This window comes from Cyprinus carpio, unplaced genomic scaffold (assembly GCF_018340385.1).
Source record: "Cyprinus carpio isolate SPL01 unplaced genomic scaffold, ASM1834038v1 S000000008, whole genome shotgun sequence".
In the NCBI taxonomy this organism is placed as follows: Eukaryota; Metazoa; Chordata; class Actinopteri; order Cypriniformes; family Cyprinidae; genus Cyprinus; species Cyprinus carpio.
Window position 1 is genome coordinate 55642 of NW_024872761.1, and position 17955 is coordinate 73596.

At 36.4% G+C, this 17955-nt stretch overlaps 2 pseudogenes; both read left to right on the forward strand.

Annotated features, from left to right (window-relative positions):
* Nucleotides 1-983: 983 nt before the first annotated feature.
* LOC122142575 lies at nt 984-4354 on the forward strand (annotated as a pseudogene).
* A 2222-nt stretch (nt 4355-6576) lies between these two features.
* Nucleotides 6577-10115, forward strand: LOC122142574 (annotated as a pseudogene).
* Nucleotides 10116-17955: the final 7840 nt, after the last annotated feature.

Here is a 17955-nt window from a genome sequence, read left to right on the forward strand (position 1 = left end):
AACAATTAAAAATGACATTAAAAAATCATGTTTTTGTTTTCAAACCAATAACTAAATAAGAGTGACTGAAAATGAACCCATATCTTTAAGTTAGAGAAATCATTGAAAAGAGTATACCAGATTCATGTTTTGGACATTACTGCAAACCCTTTGAAGGACTGGTAACCAGTTTAACATGGCAATTTCACCTAGGGGAGCTGAAACACTCTTATCAAAACTGTGTGATTCGGTATCAAAGGTCTGAGCTGTAACACATTCTTAGACATGTTTATGACTGTAAGGCACTTATTCTATACTGCAGCGTAAGCTCATTACTAGTAATGATATATGTCCATAATGTTGTGCACCACATGTGTTCTGGTTGCAATTTAATATATCATGTATCTTGCACGTTTGTCTAGTAAGTTCCAAATGTCACACACAAATCATTTCATATGTCAAACCTTTAAGAAAAAAAATTGTCACTGTAATTGGACAAAGTCGAATTAAGATTCATTTTGGAATGACAACTGAACAAAGGATAACTGATATTTCAGTGGTTAATTGATGCTTTAAGAAAAGCTTTAGGTGTTTAGTGTTGTGGATGTTTGAGAATGTTGAACATGCCATGTTGTAAGTATTATTTAGTTTTGAAAAACGGTTCAAATATATATATTTGTATAACTAACTACTGTGTTCCTAAAGCAAATTTATGAAATTTCTCCAGAAGTTCTCCGGAATAGACATCGAAATGTCACGAGTATGACTGGTTAACAATGAACAAAAGAATAAAAGGTGAGCTCGACGAAAACTCGAGTGTTTCATTTTCTTAGGGAAAGCTTATGTAAACTTCATTTTGTGGGTCAACATGATCGTATTTTCAAAAGCTAAAGCAACTTTTAGGTATGGTGAAGCGGAGCTACAGGGGATTGTCGACTGTGGTGACGCAATGGAGACAGCTGATTCCCGGATCACGTGACGGTGCTGTCATCTAACATCTTGTATCGGTCTCGTTCAGGATAGGAAATTAAACTCGTGTTCTCGATTAAAGTGACAAAATGGCTCATGCGTTAAAAAACTGTTCAAACCTAATGGTCACCGGAGCCAGTCGAGGCCTGGGGCTGCAGATAGTTGAGAGTCTGGTAACGGGAGGCTTCTCTCCCGGGAAGATTATCGCTACTGGCTCGCAATCCAGAGGGAGGCCAAGGTAATGCTTAGAGCAGACAGCCGTAGTCCTGTTTGCATTAGGCCTACTGTACAAACATTAGAAACCAGCCCCAGATCATTTACACTCACTTAGCTGCAGGAGAAACCTGCACGAGTGGTTCAGAATTACGATCAACATAGTACATTAACATTTTAGGTAGAGTTAGTCTAATATTAATTTACCTTTTAGCATTTTAGTGATACATTAATTTTTAAAATAATAGATATTTCATGTAGGTTTAATTATTACGCGGACCTAAAATGCCACACGTGTAATAATTATAAAAGAATAAAAAAAGTTTACAGTAGTTAAAAAGGCCTGTTTGTTTTTATAGGAATTGCAAATGCTGGCAGAACGAACATCAAAAACATACACATTATTTAAACTGGGTAAGTACTAAAGCACCGTCTAATCGATCAGTGGTTTCTCAGCTGGTTTTGCTTTCTTGACCCAGTTTTTTATTGGACATTAGGTTGGCGAGCTAACACATCACACATTTTTTATTGTGCACCAAAAAAACAAAAATTATATATAGATATATATATATAAGAGTAGATATATATATATATATATATATATATATGATGTATGTATGTATGTATGTATAGTATATCCCCTCAAGGGTTAACTAAAAGGATTAATATTATCATGAACTACCATAAAATTGACAGGTTTTTATAAATGCATAAACAACAAATGGTCTGCCTTAAACTTAATGAAAAACGGGGAAGAGTCTTTTACCTTACATTTCTTAATGATTTAGTGGATGAGGGCATGTATGTTGCCTAGTTTTTCTCCCCTCTTCGGAAAAATAAATAAAAATAAATAAATAAAAAATAACTAGCTACCCATTTTTGGCTGGTGACACCAGTTATGCTGGTGATCTAGAAGAAGCTGTATTTGAAATGAAGAGATGGTTTATCTGACTCTAATTGTGGACGTCTCTATTGCTAGATGTTACATGTCCGGAGAGTATAGAGAGAGCTTGCATCTGAGGTGGAACAGCTTGTTCAAGAGGAAGGTCTGAAATGTCTCATCAAAGATGCTGGAATTAATGTAGTTGGCCAACCTTGAGACAAGTCACCGCAGACAAGATGTTGGAAACCTTCCATACCAACTCTGTTGCCCCTGTTGATGATCACCAAGGTTTCATTTCTCAAATTAAATCCAGAACACAATATGCACATATTACTCTCAACACAAATGCCTGAAAATGTTCTGACTTACTGAACTGGTCGTGCAGGGCCATGCTCCCACTGCTGAAGCGAGCAGCTGCAAAGGGCACAGGGATGGGCATCCACAGAGCAGCAGTCATCAATATGACATCTCTGCTGGGTTCAGTTGAGCTGTACTGGGGTGATCGTGCAGACACCTTCAAATGGTACCCATACAGAACATCAAAGGTTTGTGATAGTGTTCCTGGAGCTTAATGTCATAAGCTTAATGTTTTAATTCACCCAGGGAAGGGTCAAGTAATATAAGTGTTTACACTGAAAGTCAATTTGGATATTCATGAACATTTATAGGGATAGTTCACCCAAAAATGAAAATTCTGTCATTAATTACTCACCTTCATTCATCTTCGAACACAGATTTAGATATTTTTTATGAAATTTGAGAGACAGCAATGCAACTAACATTTTCAAGGCCCAGAAAGGTAGTAAGGACATTGATAAACTAGTCCATGTAACATCAGTAGTTCAACCTTAATTTACGAAGCTACGAGAATACTATTTGTATTTAAGTCGCTTTTTGTGTTGCGTCATGGTACTCTTGTGAGTGGTGGTGGATACTGACCAGTAAGATGTGAACCTTTTATCTCACAATTCTGACCTTTTACTCATAATTTCTTTTTTAAAGGGATACTCCACCCCAAAATAACAATTTTGTCATTAATCACTTACACCCATGTTGTTCCACACCGGTAACAGCTTCGTTCGTCTTTGGAACACAATTTAAGATATTTGGATGAAACAGGGAGGGTTTGTGACCCATAGACTGCCAAATAAATAACAGTGTCAAGGTCCAGGAAAGTATGAAAAGCATCATCAGAATACTCCATCTGCCATCAGTGATTCAACCGTAACGTTATGGAAGCGACGAGAATACTTTTTGTACACGATGAAAACAAAATAATGACAATTCCTCTCCACTGCGTCTCTCCAAATCAGCATAGCGCCATTTTGGCAATTTTGGCAATTCTGAGCTGTACACAGATGGCATATGCTCTTCTGTGTCAGTGTTCTTCGTGTACAAAAAGTATTCTCGTCGCTTCGTAACGTTACGGCTGAATCACTGACAGTCTATGGGACAGTCTCAAGCCTCCCTGTTTTCATCCAATATCTTAAATTGTGTTCCGAAGACGAACAAAGCTTTTACGGGTTTGGAACTACATGGGGGTAAGTGAATAATGACAAAATTTTCATTTTGGGGTGGAGTATCCTTTTAAAGAGTCAGAATTACAAGATACAAACTTGCGATTGCAAGGAAAAAAAATGAATTGCTTGTATCTTGCAATTCTCACTTTTTTCTTAGAATTCTAAGAAACAAAGTCTGAACTGTCAGCTAAAAAAAACTGCAATTCCTTTTTTATTCTGCGGTGAAAACAGGCTTTCATAGTTTTCTGTATTGAAGAATATAATAGTATGTCTTTGAATATATCAGTTGAGATACTGAGTTGCATTTGCTTTGCATCAGAGTGCACTGAACATGGTCACCAGATGCTTGGCAGTGGACCTGGAGGCGGATGGGATCCTGTGTATGGCTCTGCACCCAGGCTGGGTACGCACTGATATGGGTGGACCTGAAGTGAGTCCTTTCTTCTATCTGTTCATCACAGCTATCTGCTACAAACTTCTAAAAAGAGAGATAGACTCTTGTGGTTTGTTGATTGTTTTGTTTACAGGCACCATTGAGCCCCGAGGAAAGCATTTCCTGTGTGTTGTCTGTGATTGGTGGTTTGACCGAAAAGGATCATGGGTCATTTCTTCACTATACTGGTGAACAACTACCCTGGTGATGCTGCAGATGTTTTTAGATGCGAGAAATAGAGGCTTTATTTTTGTTTTGCTATACATGTATGTACAGTACGTATGTATGTATATTTACATATTTAATAATCAACATTCTTGTTCAGGGTTATTTTTTATTATCCCTGCTTATGAAATGTTATTTATTATTTGGCATGGTGAATGTGACAGCAATAAGAGCGGATCATGATTAAATTATTTTGACATATTGGCATTAAAAGCACTGAAATAATGATAACATCTTGTCTGGTAAATAATAAACAAATCTTTTCACCACTTATTCTTGTTTAACTGCAACAAACAGCCAAAACTGTAAATAACATTCAGTATTTAAGTTATAATTGTAAAGTTCAGCAGGGTATGACAGTCCTCAGAAAAGGACAACAAAAACTACCTTTTATAGCCTATTTATTTATTATTTATTTATAGCTTTGTAAAGCATAAAAATGTTGTATGTTGCTTTTCACATTAAGACTGTACTGAGTTTGCTATTATTGTTAAATCATAAAACTGTATATGCATGAATAAAGCTGTATTCTGTAACATCTTTGAATATTCTGATCTTTTGGTGGCAGACTAGTTATACACAAATTTCAAGACATAACTGTTTTCTATAAACACATGCACATACACAGTAAATAAACTGTTCAGCTTAGTCCATATCTTTATGTTTCGCTATATATCATTGCACAGAACAGTTATGCATCATAACAATCAATCTACTGTTTTTATTTTATTATAGAATCATATACAGTTTTTTTTCATATACATATACATTTCTATTAATATTATTTTGTTCTAAGAGGCAAATGGAGGTTCTCCCATGTACAATACTGATACTCTTTTCCATAAGCAATTATCTAATCTCACATGCTCCGGCTATTTGGATACAGGCAGTGATAAACTGGCTATTGAATTTGCACAGTGTAGTATTAAAGAAAGAAGAACAGGGCAGTTCTACATGAAACACATCGTATCCATCTTATGTTTCAGCTGTAGATTCAAGAAAGTAACACAGATGAAGCTGTTTAATAAGAGCTGAATGAACAAGTGATCAAACAGGTTTGCCCTTGTGTTTGCTGATCATCTGTCAGGTGATCGCTGTCAACTGCGTCTCAGGATCTGCTCCGGTCGTAGTTTATTAGCAAAATGGAACAAATGGAGGAAAATTAAAGCTTGAAAAGGTAGGGTTTCTGCCTTTGTTTCTTTTATTTAGTGCTTTCCTTTTTAAAATAAATTTAGTACGCAGTAACCCTTTCCCAGTATCTCAAAACAAACAGACGTATAAAATACTTTTTTACTTCATATATTATCTAAAATACTATATTATTAACAGTATATACAGTATTATATAAATCTGATTCTTGTCTGATTAAATCTGAATATCAACCAATATCAATAACTCCAACAAATGTAACTTTACGTCCTTCATTTCCAGGTCTGTACATGGCAGAAAGCCATGATTTTCTTTCCCGTTTTGGGTCTGTCCTTCAGAGAAATTCTACTGTCATTCTCAGAAGAACTGGAATATAGTATTTTGGGCATATCTGTTGTCCTTTTGCTTATAGCACTCTGCCTTTTGATATGGCAGATTTATCACTACTGTACACGGTTTCCTGTTTCACAAAGACCTGGTAAGTTCTCATGCAAATGAGAATGATATATTTTTTAGATTTGACCTAATATTACACAAGATTATTACATAATATTACTATAAACGTATAGTTTTAGATAAGCAGGTTGTAGGCTATTTTTGGCTTAGATGCACAGTATTGTATAAGAGGTATGATATTATTTATTATATCTAGAGTACTGTTCAAAAGTTTGGGCTCAGTAAGATATTTTTGATGCTGTTGAATACTTAAAATGTAAAACACTTGCATTGAAAAGTTGATCAGATGGGACAGTAAAGACATTTATAATGTAACAAAAGATCATTATTTCAAATATATTGTTCTTTTGAACTTTCTATTCATCAAATAAATAAAAGGTATTGTGGTTTCCACAAAAAAAAAAAAAAAATAAATAAATAAAAAAAATAATTGATAAACACCAAATCAGTATATTAGAATGATTTCTGAAGGACCATGTAACACTAAAGACTGAAATATTACTGTTTTTATGGTATTTGTGATCCAATAAAATGTAACCTTGGTTAGCGTAAGAGACTTCTTTCAAAAACATTAAAAATCTTACTGACCCAAAACCTTTGAACAGTCTATCAAATAAAAAGTTATAGAAGACATGCTAACGAGGTTTATGCAGAATATCTATCAACATCTAATAGATTCCAGTTCAAAATTTTGTTAGCAGATAGCCTGTCGGCAAGGAGCGAAGGTTTTCAGTATGCTACACAAACAAATGACGCTAAGGTAAGATTCATTTGCATAAACCATCTTTATCTTCATAACCTGGAATGCATCCATTTTGTACTGTGTTTGCTTCCTTAGTTTTTGCTTGCTCTGATCTAGATCAAACAAAATAAATTTAAAAACATGTTTCACAGATGGCTGGCTTTGGTTGCCAACCACATGTGTGTATTTCTAAATATCCAATAAGACCATAACTAGAAAATCAGACCAGATACACATTCTGTCCATCAGATGGAGGTTCATTATGAGGAACTGAGCCACCGACTGTCCCCTGGCACCTCTTGCACTAACCTGGGCAGTAGTTTAGATCTAGCTAGCATGGCAGATCTGGAAGAGGAGAACATCCAGGGATCTCTGCGCTTTTCACTGTTCTACGATCAGCTGCAGTCCAAACTGGTGGTGACGGTACTGGACGCCCAGGATCTAGCTGTGCGAGACTTCAGTCATAACGTGGACCCGTTTTGTTTGGGTGCGGTTTGCTGTGGGCAGAAAGAGAGGATGAGGAGCAGAGTTCAATGCAGTGTGTTCTGGATGAATGGCAGACAAACTCTAAGGAAAAGAGCTGCAGTCCTGTGTTTGGAGATCAGTTCTCTTGCACTCTGGCTGAGGAGGAAGTACCAAGAGTCACTGTTAGATTTGAGGTATGTAACGGGCCTAGCATCTTATTTTATTGTATCCACATCAATTCACTTTAGATTGTATCTTTTAGGTTCAGGATTTTGATAAATACTCAAGACATGGAATTCTAGGAGAGGCCCGTGCTCCTCTGAACAGTCTGAAGCTCTCATATCCCCTAGAGTTAAGAGAGGATCTGCAAGTACCCAAGAAAGTAAGTTTGATCCTGGTATAACAAATTGGAAATTATGAGATGAAAAACAATTGGTACAATTTCTGTTTAGGATATGGTTGGTGAGGCACTGCTCTCTCTGAAATACATGCCTACATCTCAGAGGCGGGAGGTGGGGGTGTTGAAGATCCGCACAGTATGTCATCCCAATAAGACTGAAAGAGGTGAGGAATAAGTGGAGCGTATACTAATACATATATGAAAACTGAAATAAACTGCACTGTTTAATTGTGCTGCAAACTGATACATTTTTATTCTATAACACTTATTTATATATGGACAAAACATTTGGGACACACCTCTACTTTTCAGTAAGACGGTTTGTAAAATATCATCAATGCTAGATATTCCACAGTCCACTGTAAGTTGTATTATTGGAAAGTGGATGTGTTTAGGAACAGCAGCAACTCAAAGACAACATAAAGTCTCTAAGCAGGGTCACCGAGTGCTAAGGAGCATGGTGTGTAAAAGTTAGCTGAGCTGATTCCATAGCTGAAGAGTTCCATACTTCCACTGCCATTAAATGCAGCACAAAAACTGTGCAGCAGGAGCAGCCTCATCACCTAGTGCATTGCCTAAAACACCAGACTCTGGAGCAGTGGAAACATGTTCTTTGACGAAATGCACTTCTCTGCTTGGCTGGTTTTATATATATTAGTTTGAATTGTTTATGTTTAATTAGACATAATTTCTAGTTTCAGTTTTTTAAGTTTTGTATTCATATTTTCATACTGGATTCATATTCCAGCTTTATTTCAATTACCAAGAACAATTTTAATAGTCTTAGTTAACATAAGTCTGCTACAGAAATGATGACACAGAGCTTTTCTGAGAGAAGCGGTATGATATTGCTTAACTATGGAAGCCTGTTTCCACCACTTAATAAAATCAGATGTATGATGTAAACTCATAATTGCAAGTTTACATCTTGCAATTCTGACTTTTTTTTTTCAGAACTGCCTGATACAAACTCACAATTCTGACTTTTTTTTCTCTCAGAAATGTGAGATATAAATGCACAATTGTGAGAAATGAAGTCAAAATTGCAAGATATAAATGGGCAATTCTGACTTTTTCTCAGAATTGCATGATATAAAATTGCAATTGCGAGTTATAAAGTCAGAATTGTGTGATATAAACTCGCAATTGTGAGTTAAGTCAGAATTGTGAGATATACCCTACGTTCCATTCAGAAGGGCTCATCCCTATGCCTTAATCCCTTCAAAGGGTTTACCCTCCGGAGTGAGAGCTCTGAAGGGTGTAGGGGACCATACAACTGTTTCTTGAAGTGCCGTTCTGCATCATCATCTCGTGCCCACATGGAGGCGCTATCATTATGGAAAGAATCTGCGCAAAGGATCATGGGGGCCCGAAGTGTTCATCAGTTGTACCCTCCGAAATCCTTCATTTCGAAGGCCCCTCTGAAGTGGCCAGTTTTGAGCATTTCAGTTTGGAACGACCTTTCAGTGTGGCGGCCATGATAGTTTTCACTCTGAAGTTAGCCTAAAATCACAATTCTGAGAACATATCAGTCTTTTTTTGTTAACATTTCTCACAATTGCAAGAAAAAAAAATCAGAATTGTGAATTATATATCACAATTCTTACTTTATATCTCGCAATTCTGACTTTATAACTCGCAATTATGAGTTTATATCATGCAATTTTGACTTTTTTTGTCCAAAAAAGTTTTTTGTCAGAATTTTGAGATAAAAAGTCGCAATTACCTTTTATTTTTTTATTCAGTGGCGGAAACGGTCTTTCATACTTAATTCCATTCCATTCCTTCATTCCATTTAAATACAAAGTATTGCCAGTCTATGAATTTTTGCTCTGCCAACTGAAAATAATTCCAAACAAATCTACAGCAGAACCATTGCAGCGCACAGTATGGTGTTTCATTCATTATCTGAACTATTTTTAGAACATTGTTGAACAAATGACCCACTAATAATTATAGTCAGTTACGCCACCTACTGGCATACCGATGAATCTTCCCTTACTGATGGCTTTGAATTGAATATATTAATTTATGCATTATGAACTAACAACGAACAAAAGTTTATTTACATTTTAACATTATCCAAGCTTTATAAATTTTGTAAAATTACTTTTAAATGATCTTTAAACTTTTTGTTGATTGTGCAATCACAGCTCTCTATGCCAAAACCAGCATTACCAGCAACCACTGCAAACTACGACATCAGAGGACAAAACAGAAGAAGCGTTGGGAGGTGACTGTGTTCAATGAGGTCCTGACCTTTGTGTTGCCAGATCAACAGATCAGAGAGTGCACCATTATAGTGTCTGTTTATGAAATTCAGCCTTCTAACAAGTCTTCCAAACATTTGATTGGTCACATCCACATCAAAAAGGACAAAACCTTTGAAAATGAGCACTGGGAAACTGATGATGCAATCACTACGACAGCCAATCGCTAAGTGGCATTTCATCTTCATCTGAATACACCTCAAGTTTATTGAGGCTTCCAGTTCCTGAGGTGTCTGTTTCAGGTGAGGAATGAGGAAATGTGCGCTGTCAAGAAAATAAAATGTTAAATTTGGTTGCTCATTGGGTTTAAAGACACATACAAAAACGATACAGATTTATATGACTGTGTCTTTAACTATGGGACACTTCTGGCCCTGTAGTCTTAAAACTCACTTTCACACTCAGTCTCACTAGTAGGCCTATTTTTATTTATTTATTTTTTTCAGTTAACAATATACAACCTGTATATGACATATATGATATGATACATGTATAAAGTTGTTATTGTATACAGAACATCAGCACAGGAACATTTGAGAAAGCAAATGAGATGTACTGTATTTACATTCTTTGCTTAATTTGGAGATGTTTGGTAATGATGCACAATAAAATATTCAATTCAAAGGTGATATTCACCTTGATTTTTCTTCATTTTCAAACCACATCGTGTCTCTTTTCATCTCAAACATGCCCTTCACTGACACTGCTTGCTGTTGGTGTTTAAAAACCTACTAAATCAGCTGTATATTAATGTTTTCGAACGACAAGGTACCAACTGTATCCACAAGATGGCTCTCTAACACTAGATTGAGATTAATGATTAATGAAGCATAGATCAGGAGAAGAGTTTGACCAACTGAAACCGAGATTAAAAAAATGTAATTCAGCAAGTCTGCAATGCATATTTAAATATTTAACTGACAGTAACCTGTCACCATTTTGGATTGAACAGAACAAGCATGTGATAAGATTTCTTTCCCCTCGTCTATCTCCACAATGAATGTGTCTCTGATGAAGGATGTCTCACAGATGGATTTGTGCTGCAAATGTTGCACACATCACTCATCAGTTCCAGCCCACTGAAGCCCACTGGCTCACTGCTAAAATTGCAAAACCAGACTCAGCACTTGAGGAAGGCTGCATCATTAGAATGATGCTAGGATAAAGGTGTTTGGAAGGAGGACAAACCCACATTACCATTTAAACAGATGAGTGTCTCAGTGGTACATTATTTAGTTTTGGCCTGCCTCCAGATTGTTTGTTTGAAGTTACTTCTGAGCCACTGTTTCAGTCTTTTTGTAGACAAGTAGATAGTGAATAAAGGCAAACGTCACGACTTTGACTCATAATGAACAGGGCTGAACAGATGTTACAGCACCTCCGCTGCTCAAGGCCATTCCCAGGCATCACATCTTTCTCTTCAAGACTGTTTGGAAAACTGTGCCTCCCACAGTCTGTTAATGAAAGCCACGATGGGATTTGGGGGAAAAGGGTGAGCATGAGAAATCTGGGGCTTTGGGAGGGAGGAATGCATTCCTCTTTTGTCGCTTTTGTTTAAAAACCACAATATTACTTGTCTTTTAAGAACCCAGCAGGGTTTATAAATGTCAAGGACATTTTACCTCACCGAAAGTCACGTTTTACTTCACCCTTTATCATTAGAAGGGGAGAATGTTAGCACCTAGATAAGTTCATCATTACCCAAAAATTAAGAAGTTTGGGGCCAATAAGATTTTTGTTGTTGCAGAACTTGATTTCTGTTGATGTGTTACCATTTGTATATTATATGTTATAGGTTATATGTTACTATTTGTTACTTTTTGTATTTCTATCTGTTTTCTATCTGTCTGTTTTTTTATTGTACAATTAACTGAAGAAAAAAAAAGCCTCTAACACTAGCTTGCTCTATTCTTTTCCTATTCTATCTTTTTATTTATTATATGATTTTAAAAAACCTTGCTATGAGTACTGCATTAAGCTAACTGAGACTTGTTATAGCACTTACATATCTTTGCTATTTTGTTGATTTTGATTGCTTCCATTTTCCTCATTTGATAAAAGTGACTGCTAAATGACTAAATGTAAATGTGAATGTATCGGGTGTGTCTTTTATATATTTGCATATTATACTAGCGTGAATACACCCATTTAAACACTTGTCGTTTTGTATTGTATTGTATTGAGCACACCATTCATTCTACAATTATATTTGTACACTGTGTACTTTTACAAATACACTGAATATTGAAAAATTGAGGCACGTAATTTGACATGAAAATATTTCAGCTTCACATGGAAGTCAGGCTAATTAAAAAAAAAACAAAAAAAAACATACACCTGTTGTCTGTTTCTATTCAATATTCACTATGTTGCAAGATAAATTTAAATAGACTTGTATATCAGAAAAAAAAATGCTTTAAAGTGCTTTTTTGTTATCTGTATCATTATCAGGGGAGAGATCTAGATCTAGATAAATTCATTACCCAAAAGTTCATTATTATTTAAGTTTTTCATGCAAAAGTTTGGGGTCAGCAAGATTTTAAAATAAAATAATACCTTTATTCAGCAATGATGCATTATTTTGATCAAAAGTGACAGTTATAAAAAATACATTTGTACAAGAGATACAAAAGATTTCTTAAAATAAATGCTGTTTTGAATTTTATATTCATTCAAGAATCCTGAAAATTAATCATGGTTTCCAAAAAAAAATGTTATGTAGCACAGCTTTTTTAACATTGATAACTGTTTCATTATCATTAATCTGATTGTAAACATCATTGTAAACATTGAAATGTTTATTGAGCTCAAATTCAGCATATTATGATTTCTAAAGGATTATGTGACACTAAAATCTGGAGTAATGGCTGCCTGAAATTGTAGATTTTCCATCACAGGAATAAATAACATTTTAAAATGTATTAAACTAGAAAATAGTCATTTTAAATTCTAATAATTTCATAAATTATATACTTATAAAAAATATAAAAATAAATAAACATTTATTTATTACTATTGAATTTAAACTATTGAATTAAACACACACACACACACATAAAAGCACAATGTACTATGATTTGTGAAGAACTAATTTTAATACTTCATGCTATATAAGAGGAGTGTAACGATATTCCACTGGATGCGAGTTTAAGAACCCATGTGCAGTTTTTTTAGTCCAAAGTAACATCAAAAATACAAACAAATAAAGGCTAGACTTTGACTTGACCAAAACAGAAACATGAGTTCTTAAACTCACCTCCAGTGGAATATCATTACAGAATCCTCGACTGAAAAAATTAACCCAGCAGTTGCACTTCAGCAGTTACGTCAAGGCCATCGGACGATTGAGGATTATGTGGAGGACTTTTGTGGACTGTGCCATTTAATAGACCTTAATGATGTGGCACTTAAAGAAATTTTCTGTTTTGGCCTCACAAATGAAATATCTCAGTTAATGCCATGTCACACTGCTCACTGGACTCTGGCTGAATATATTGCACTCCGGTTGAGTGGTTCCTCATTTACTGTGGGGCTTGCGGATGAGGAACCCTGCAATCCTACAGTACTCACCACACCAGAGTGCCTCCATGTCCCTACCGTCGTCGTCGGGAGTTGTTCACGTCATGTCTGCCAAGCCAGAGGCAGCTCACTTCATGCCAGAGTCTACAGGGCCTGCTCACGTCATGCCTGCTACACCTGGGACTGCTAATGTCATGTCTTCCAAGCCAGGGCCTATTCACAAGATGGCCACCAGCCCAGAGTCTCTTCGCAAGATGGCCGCCACGCCTGAGTCCCTGGCCAAGATGGCTACCATGCCTGAGCCTTGCCACGCCACGGTTGTCACGTCAGAACCTTGTCATATCATGGCTGTCACTCCAGAGTCTCGACCCATCACGTCCTGCAGATGCAGAGCTTGGGGCAGGACTGACGATACTGATTGCCAGTGTGATGGATCCACCTCTGATGTCAGTGCGAGTGGCTGGCATCTCACTGGCCTCTACACTCTCAAGCCTCACAGCCTTAACACTCTCAAGCCTGGCGGGCATCCCACTGTCTGCTGCGCTGCCCGTGATGGCAGTCGCCATTTTGAGTGCTTGAGCTGCACACTGCGCTCCAGAGGCCTCTCTTATCCATGAGTCTGCCCCAGATGCCTCTCCTGTTCATGAATCTGCTCCAGTGGCTCCAGAGGTGGCAGCTTACGCTGCAGAACCTCCCAAGGCGGTGGTGCCCACTTCTGAACTCACAGTTTGCCCTGTCACGGCCATGGAGGCTGTCCATGAACTCTCTGTTTGTCCTCTCATGGCCAAAGATATAATCTCTGAACTGTCTACCTGTCCTATCACGGCCACAGAGGCCGTTGTTAACCTCTCTGTGCTCTCTGTTCCCATCCTGCCTGATCTGCCGTGGTGGTTCTCTGCACCATTGGCTCCACTGAAGTGGTCATTGGCTCCACCCAGGCTTCCTGCTCTGCTGGCTCCTCCTTGGTTTCGACTGTTCCACAGTCTGCCACTGCTTCTCACAGCCTAGGCCCACCACTGCTCCACACCTGCCTCTGCTTCATAGCCCAGATCCACCATGGCTCCACTGCAAAGGTCCACCATTGCTCCACAGTCCTGGTCCTCTGCCATGCCATGATCCAGGTCCTGTTCCTTTGCATTGGCCTGGCCCTCCATCCCTCCCCCAGTTCCACCTCCGCTCCACCACCCTCCTGGACTTTTTGGGTTTTGTTTGGGTTGGGTGTTACGTTAGGGCATCTGGAGCCACCCTTAAAGGGGGGGGGGGGGGTATGTCATGCTGGTTTTGTTTCATGTTCATGTTTTCATTTCTTTTATTTTGTAGTTTAGTCCTGGTTCCTGGTTAGTCATGTGGTTCCCTTGCCCTCATGTAATCTTGCTATTGGTTCCTTTGTTCTATGTGTCTTGTTCTGATTGGTTTAATATCTGGTCTTGTGGTTTTTGTTCTGCTTTGTGATTGGTTGCTTTAGTCATGTGCTTTAGTTCTCATTGGTTGGTTGGTTTGTGTCATGTGACCCATTTGTTTTGTATTTATAGCCCTTATGTTGATATTGTCTCTTGTCGAGTATTGTCCCTGTAGTCTTCTGTTGGTGAGTTCATGTTTCTGTTTTGTTCAAGTCAAGTCAAAGTCTAGACTTTATTTGTTTGTATTTTGGATGTCACTTTTGGACTTAAATAAAACTGCACATGGGTTCTTAAACTCGCCTCCAGTGGAATATCATTACAAGGAGCAGTATGCAAATTGGGATGTATCAAATCTTTTTGGTCGCCGAAAAAATAAACCCTGTTACTTTTGCTTTGTCTCTGACAGGATGGGATGGGATGTAACTATTTATAAAGCACTAATGATTTAGGATGAACTTCAGCAGCAAATGCCACATAATTAGAATTTCTCCACATAGAAAAGTAGACCAACCTAAGAAAGATTATTTAGACAACAGATAAAATAATAACAGATATATTCATATTCAGTGTTGGGGAAAGTTACTTTTAAAAGTAATGCATTACAATATTACATTATTCCCTAAAAAATTACGTTACTTAGTTTTTATGAAAAGTAATGCATTATGTTACTTTTGAGGTACTTTCACTTTACTTTTCAAATATGAGCAGGGCTTGATTATTTTTAATATAAGAAGTTCTATTTATGGCAAATGTAAAAAGCCCTTTCACACCAAAAAGTATTAATAAACCTCAGGCTGAAGGAAAAGTAAATTCACGTCTGTACAGTAGAACACAGGAGAAGAAGGTTCAATACTCTTTAGCAATAAAAAAAACCAGTGAAGCACAATTATTAGCTTATCTAAAGTCACTTTTGCTTATTAGTACGGTTGAACTGGATCATCAAAGGTCAGCAGCAAAGACATTAATTAATAAAATGGGATTAGATACATTTGTGTTATTTAACATATTTAATTATTGCAAGTTTGCGTCATATTCTTAGTTTTAATTCATTTTGATGAATACTAAATCAGTTTTTTTTTTTTTTTTTTTTTTTTTTTTTTGCGAGTGGGATGAATTAATGCAAATTCACATTTAGTCTAGAACTACATCATGTTCACACAGCGCACATAAGGCCTCTGTACTTCCGATTTCTCCCAATGTGGGGACAGGAGACTTGTCAGTCAATAAATGGGAAAACTTTTTTTTTTTTTTTTTTTTTTTTTTTGAAAAAGTAACTCAGATATTTCCTTGTAAATTCAAAAGTAATGGATTACATTACTAGTTACTTGAAAAAAGTAATCTTATAATGTAACTCATGTTACTTATAATGCGTTACCCCCAGCACTGTTCATATTTATTTGAAATTCTCTGATTATCTCTGCCCCATAGGCTTTCATTGTAAGTCCATTACTGTAAAAGCATTTCCCTCATTTCTCATTTCATTTACAAATTACAAAGTTGATGCTGGCTCTAAAGCTTAATGTACATTTAACCTAACATTAATACTAAAAATCATAAAAATAATCAGTATTATCCATAGACATTATTATTATTATTGTTGTTGTTGTTGATAATGAGCTGCAAAGTATGTTATTTTTTACTGTAAAAGTCTAACTGAAACTGTAATGACTAATTATAATTAATAATTAAATTACTTTTAATAGCTGTCATAAAACAGAATAATGCAACACAGGTTATAATCCAAACAACAGGTTTATTGCAGGTTGAACTGACAAATGTGGTAAAGCAGATGAGTAACTGGTCAAAGGATAAATGCAGAGGTAATGTTACTCAACTTGAAAAATGTTCTGAGGTAGTTGAAAATGTATACATATTCATTATATTTATCGCTCCATATGGGATTAAAATATGGGATATGCCCTGATATTGTATGTATATGAAAGATATATGTTCAGGCTGTGTGTTTATGAGGGTCTTATGGTATAGCTGTTTCCAGACCACTTCTGTTACTGCTGTAACACATGATATGTAGAGGTTGGCTCATACACTGCTTATGCAACACTAATGAATCAGCCCAGGGCATAATGGAAACCATTGCACTGTTGAGAAGATATTGCTGTTGTTGTTACAGTACTTGATTTCTGTTTATGTTTTGCTATGTGTTGTGTATTGGGGTTGTGTCTACAAATATATGTGTAATTTACAGCATGAAAAAATCTATTAACTTTTTTTTGTACTGTATTGGGCATACCATTCCTCTACCATTGTATTTGTACGTTGTGTATAAATGTACAAATACACTGAATATTGAAAACTGGGACACCTAATTTGACATAAAAACCTATATTTCAATTTCACTTGGCAATTATTAACAAGTAAAAAAACAAACAAACAAAAAAACAGGATTCACCTGTTGTCTGTTCCTGTTTACTTCATTGCAAGACAAATTTAAACTGAAACCGACTTTTATGAAGTACTTTGGACTATAATTTATTAAATAACTTTTTTTTTTTTTTTAATTACATAAGCCAAGGCCCTTCCAGCTAGCAGTGCTCCAAAATCTGTTTCTTCACAAATACAAACAGACCTTTGGACAGCAACTAAATCAGGATGGCATGACCTAAAATTGGAGTAGTGAGTCAAAGTGAAATTTAGAGAAACTCAGAGACTGAACATGCATTTTTTTTTATTTAAATTTTTTATTTTACTGTTTAATTTTATTATTCATTTTTAAAGATTTCTCTCTTCATTGCTTAAATAAATGAAATAATATTAACTATAAACATAAACAATTGTGATAGAATTTTACTGGGCAGATTAAAGCGATCTCAGTTGATCTGAGGCATTCAGACATCAAGAAATGTTTATTTAAAGACAAACAGGTTTCACACTACAGGAAATCCAAACAAAGCAGGAACAGGAATCTGTTTTCAGCCTGTCAGATTCCATTCTTTGTCCCACAACATTCTACACAATCCCAGAAACCAAAGATGTGAAACAAATTTAACTGAATATCTTGCAGTGAACAATAGCTAATCTTGGCTAATCCCACAGTCAGTTATTGCAGACAAACTGGAAAGTACTTTCTTAAATAAATAAATGCAAACAAGCTCATGCCACTATTTTCCAATTACATTTTGGGATCTGTGAGTGTGTTTGCCTGTTTATCCTGAGCTCTCCTTTATCTTTTCCCCGCTGAACGAGCCAGACCTTTCACTTTGGCATCTGTTAGGGAGATAAAGATAAGAGCCAAAAATCTCCCTCCTCTCACACATCAAATTAGAGAGAGAAAAGAAAATTGCAGCTCAAGGACACCTCACCTCACAAATCCA